Raw genomic sequence first — 6,018 nt, forward strand, 5'->3', positions numbered from 1 at the left:
GCTCTGTTATTAAAACTCTCTAGATTAGCGAGTCATGAAGGTATGCCATTGGGGGTGGGGAGGGTACACGCTAGCTGGTGTGAAGTATCAGACCTTTGAGAAGCACTGGGGAAATAGTTACCATGATAACAAGAACAGATGGCTATTGCTAAGCTCATTACAACCCAAGAAAAAAATAATGAAAACCTATGAGCAATTGAACACCAAACATGAAATCCAATGCACCTTTATGATAGCTTATGAAAACACTCTTGTGCTGCAAGAAGGCAGAGGAAGCTGAGGATCAGGAGTAAATGGTGTAGTAGAGCTCCAGATAAGGTTAAATGCCCCATTGAGGCAGGTCAGTTATGACAATATCAAGGCCTGGCTGGGAAAAATGGGACCCTGACACTTGAGAAGAGAATATCTGGTTGTGAATGTCCCTAGAAATTTTGAACACCAGACTCTTCTGAATTCCAAAAATGCAGAAGTGGGCCACCCCTTCTTCATAAGGGCTGTCCACCCACCTTACTTGAAGGTAATGAAGAGCCCTCTCCCTCACAAAATAACATGTGCCTCCTGTTATGGCCACTAGGCATTAACACTAGGGTTAACTCATCGCATAACCCAGCCAAAAAATGTGCTAGTTCTAATAGGGCTTAGTACCTTAAAGAAGCTGTAAGATCTAGCCATTGTGTATTGGCAGGTACTGGCGGGGAACCTGTGGGTTTGATTCCTGAGAGTACTTAATCAAGCAGGCCCAAAAATAAAATTAGGCAAGTAAGAGTTTATCGATATGGGAGCATTCTTGTGGCCTAGGATTTAATGGTTTGGTAAGGACTCCAGGTGATGGTACATACAAGATGGCTTCTGGAAGCATAGAAAAAGCAATGACCAATGCTATGTGAAGTTGCAATATAGACAATATTTGCAGACAGTAGATAAAAGGATTTAAAAACCCATGGAAGTGGGCATGCTGGAGTAAATGTATTTTGTAAAGCCGGGAGCCCCACCTGATGGTAATGTTCTATGGGAAGGCCTATAAAATACACCAATTACCAAGGGCATAAACAATGTGCTGGTGTGGGGCACTGACATCAGTAAAAGTTCAGTGGTGGCTCTCTTCTATAACTCAGGGTTGATGGTGGGAGAGGCTCTTACTATTAAGTTCACTGACAGCAGTGGGTTGAACACCTAATAAAGGCCAGGTGGTACCAATTAACTGCCAAAATCTAAGTGAATGCAATTACTGTAATAAGCGGCAGGGTCAGACTAGCAGCCAGGGGGCCTGACCCACAGAGATGGAAATAGTTTATTAAACAAATTGTCACTAGGGGCAAAACAGATGGGACTACAATAAAGGTACTCTAGCTTGAGCTGTCGGAAGAAATCAAGGATGAATGACCAGGAGACCAAGGGCAACTGCACTGGTTAAGAGTCATAATCTAGTGCCAAGTTGCTGGACCTGAGGTAGTTTTCAGACCCAGAACCCACTGACTGAGGAGGCCAAGACTCCAGCAGGAAGGAAATTGAAATACCATAGCAATATACTTAAAAATGCATTTCCCACTCCTTCCACAAAAGTAATTTACTTGGATAATTTTTTGAATAATTGGCCATCCAGATTTGCCCAGAACTGAGGGGTGTCTTAGAACGTGAGACTCTTGTCTTAAAATTAGAGCTCTCCCAAGTGAACTGGTTTGAGTTAGTCACCCTAGTGCCATGCATTAAAAGGGGGACAGCCAAACATTTAAGGTTTGTTGGACAGTCAGAAATGACAGTCATACTCAAGACTTGAAGCATCATTATGCCCCCTCTACAGTGGGACCATATAGAGACCAGGTAGTAAATGGAATCCTGGGAAACATCTGGCTTTTTTTGGGCCCACTGTTTCTTCACATCTCTTAAGTGGTTATTTCCCTAGTCCCTGAAAGTATAATTGAGAATAACATACTAAATGCTACAAGCCTCACATTGGGTTCTTGGTCTGTGGCATAAAGGTAACCATAGAAGAGGGGGAAAGTGTAAGTCTTTTAAATTGTTACACAAATTCAGCAAATATAATAAATCAAAACCAATGTCACATCCCTAAGTGGATGGTGAAAATTAGTGCCATCCTCTTAAGAATCTAGAAGATGCAGAGTTGTTGGTCCCTATTAAATCTCCATCAAATTCACCAGCATGGCCCTTGCAAAAACTGGAAGGATTCTGAAAGATGAGAGCAGAATACTGCAAACTCAATGAAATAGTAATCCCAATTGCAGCAGCCATGCCAGATATGGTATTTTTGCTACAGGAGATCATTACATTCTCAGGTACATGATGTAAGTCCATTAATTTGGTGAATGTATTCTATTCTGCTAAGGTCAGAAAGGGCTCTTGTTCACACAGAATAGGTAATATTTTTGACCTAGGATTATGTCAACTCTCCTGTCCTCTAAACTATTTGAACATCTTGCAGAACAGTACATTGATTTACTGCATCAATGCTGTTATGTTAATTGGGCCAGATGGGCAAGAAGTTGTTATCATAATCCTCGTTAAGATGCAAGTGCTCTACAGAATGGAAGATAAACCCTACAAAGATTCAGGGACCTTCACATTATTAAAATTATAGGGTTCCTATGAACAGGGACATGCCAGGATATTCATTCCAAAATAAAAGACAACTGATCACATCTTGTACTTCTCACCACAAAAAAAGAAGCTCAACATCTTTAAGTTATATGGGTGGCATATTTCACTATCCTATATGTGGGATTACCGCTGTGGCCTATATGCTGGATAATACCAATGGCTGTCAGATTTGTGGGGACCCAGAACAGGAAAAAACTCGGCTGCAAGTCTAGACAGTGGTATAAGTAGTTCTGCTGCTTGGGCCATGCAACCTGGTAGACTGTATGGTATTAGAGGTATTGGTGGTAGGTAAAGATGACTTTTGGAGCTTCTGGAAAGCCCAATATGGGGAATCACACGTATGTACCTGAAGTTTTGGAACAAGGCCATGCAATATGCCTTTGAAAAACAACTCATGGCATGCCCTGCTGGAGATGGGGCACCTGACCATGGGATACCAATTGATTGATTATTTATCCACAAATGCCCATCAGCAGCTGGGGTCTGTCAGACAGATCCATTGTATCACAGAGCTGGCAGCAATCCATTACAATACAGAATTGGTAAGTCCAGATATGAGCATGAACAGTATCAGAAGTTAAGATGCTTGAGCAGAGAGCCCAGACTCCCATATTATCCACCAGTGTTGGGCAATGCCCCTTCTTTGGCTCATATCTACAATAAGCTTACATAGAAGGAAAGGACTTGGGCTTGGTTTCTGGATGGGTCATCTGGGTATGCGGGTGCAATCTGAAAATGGATGGCAACTGCCATTGGTCAGAGCTAGTCCCATAATCTGCCTAACTCCAGTGATGCTGGAAAGTGTAGTTTCTCAAATGCTTGGAAAGGAGCCAGACAGTATTGGTGAGCACAAGTAATATCTAGCACAAAAAGCATTTTTAGACTTGTTTTTCTTCCTTTCCTTACTGATCACCTTCTAAATGTTTCTTTAATTTGTCTAATTTACTCTCTCTCTCCTTATGGTAGATGGGCGATGCATTGCCCAGACTGACCTTAAAAGACAGTGGCGAGAAAATTTTTTTCCAATGGACAGAGCTTTTGGCAGTGCCTTCTCCCATGTGTTCATCCACATGCCTTTACCCTAGACTTACTTGCATGCAATCTTTCAATTTCTCCTCTTCTGGGCCCTGACCAGCCTGTCATATTATTCACCACTATCCAGAGTATGTTTTATGCTGATCTCAGTCCATTTCCTCTTCCTCACAAATAAGGTAAACTTTATTCTTAGAAATCAGACAGGTTTTTTTGCAATTTATTTTGTCTAATTAAAAAACTGAAAAATTATTTAACTTCTCCTCGTTGAGTCACCTAATTTACATCCCCAGCTCTGAGCAAAGCTTGCTTATGTGGTCAAGGAATTGTTACTGTATTAGTTAATTTCTACTCTCCTTTTATAATCATGAATATTTGGTATGTTGTATATTACTGCAATAATAAAATTAAAATAAAAATTGCCAAATGATCATTAACTAGTTTGACTAGCGTAAGAATAGTATCCATATTATATCTTTCTCATAACTAAAAAATGAATTGTATGGCATTGTCTCAACTAGCATTCCAACTTCTTACTGTTGATAGCCCTATATGTTTTTTTTTTCTAAAACACAGTCTATCCTTTTTGAAGGGTTCTTTTAAAAAGAAGAGTGAAAAACAAGCAATGGGGAAAGGATTCCCTATCTAATAAATGGGGTGGGGAGAACTAGATAGCAATATGCAAAAAATTGAAGCTGGACCCTTTCCTTACACCATCTACAAAAATTAACTCTAGATGGATTAAAGACTTAAACATAAAACCTAAAACCATAAAAACCCTGGAAGAAAACCTAGACAATACCATTCAGGACATAGGCACGGTCAAAGATTTAGTAACAAAAACACTGAAAGCAACTGCAGCAAAAGCAAAAATTGACAAATGAGATGTAATTAAACTAAAGAGCTTCTGCACAGAAAAATAAACTACTATCAGAGTCAACAGACAACCTATAGAATGGAAGAAAATTTTTGTAATCTATCTGACAAAGGTCTAATATCCGGAGTCTACAAGGAACTTAAACAGATTTACAAGAAAAAAACCAAACAATCCCATTAAAACGTCTGCAAAGGACATGAACAGACACTTCTCAAAAGAAGACATTCATGTGGCCAACACATATGAAAGAAAGCTCAACATCACTGATCATTAGAGAAATGCAAATCAAAACCACACTGAGATACCATCTCATGCCAGCCAGAATGATGATTATTAAAAAGTCAAGAAACAACAGATGCTGGCGAGGTTGTGGAGAAAAGGAAATGCTTTTACACTGTTGGGAGTGTAAATTAGTTCAACTATTGTGGAAGATACTGTGGCGATTCCTCAAAGATCCAGAAGCAAAAATACCATTTGACTCAGCAATTCCATTAATGGGTATATATGCAAAGGAATACAAGTCATTCTATTATAAAGATACATGCACATGAGTGTTCGTTGCAGCACTATTCACAATTGCAATTGGTTGATTTCGGAATCAACTCAAATGCCCATCAATGATAGACTGGATAAAGAAAATGTGGTACGTATACACCACAGAACACTATGCTGCCATAAAAAGGAATGAGATCATGTCCTTTGCAGGGACATGAATGGAGCCAGAAGCCATTATCCTCAGGAAATTAACACAGGAACAGAAAACCAAACACTGCATGTTCTCATTTATAAGTGAGAGCTGAATGATGAGAAGACATGGACACCTGGTAGGGAACAACACAGACTGGTGCCTGTCTTGGGGGAAGAGGGAGGGAGAGCATCAGGAAAAATAGCTAATGGATGCTGGGCTTAATACCTAGGTGATAGGTTGATCTGTGTAGCAAACCACCATGACACATGTTTACCTATGTAACAAACCTGCACATCCTGCACATGTACCCTGGTACTTAAAATATAAGTTTATGAAAAAAATTAAAAAATAAGGAGAGTGAAATATCTATGGGAACATAAATAATATTTTACTAATTGGAAAATTATTTTGCAGTTTCCTTAACTCTATCTTTCAAGACAGATAGGCTAATAAAATTCTGAATTGCTGACAAATATATTTGGCCATCCATCTGTATGTCAGAAGCAAGACAAACTCATTCAATTTTCAAATGCAGCTCATATTATAATTAACTCTTACTGTTTCTGAACTACATTTTATTAATTACTTTCTGTTTGTAATTAACCTCAATTTAATCACTTATTTAAATGCAAATGCTCTTTTCAAAGAATTTTGCTTGATATCTTCAATATTTGTTTCATAGACCTACGTATTCCATTATTACCATGATAAAAAATATCGTGATATTTTTCCTTGTGACATAATAAAAATCAATATAGCACCAATAATTTTAAAAATATTTGAAAAGAAACTGAGCCATATAATT

The sequence above is a fragment of the Nomascus leucogenys genome, chromosome 22a (genome assembly GCF_006542625.1).
Source record: "Nomascus leucogenys isolate Asia chromosome 22a, Asia_NLE_v1, whole genome shotgun sequence".
Lineage (NCBI taxonomy): Eukaryota > Metazoa > Chordata > Mammalia > Primates > Hylobatidae > Nomascus > Nomascus leucogenys.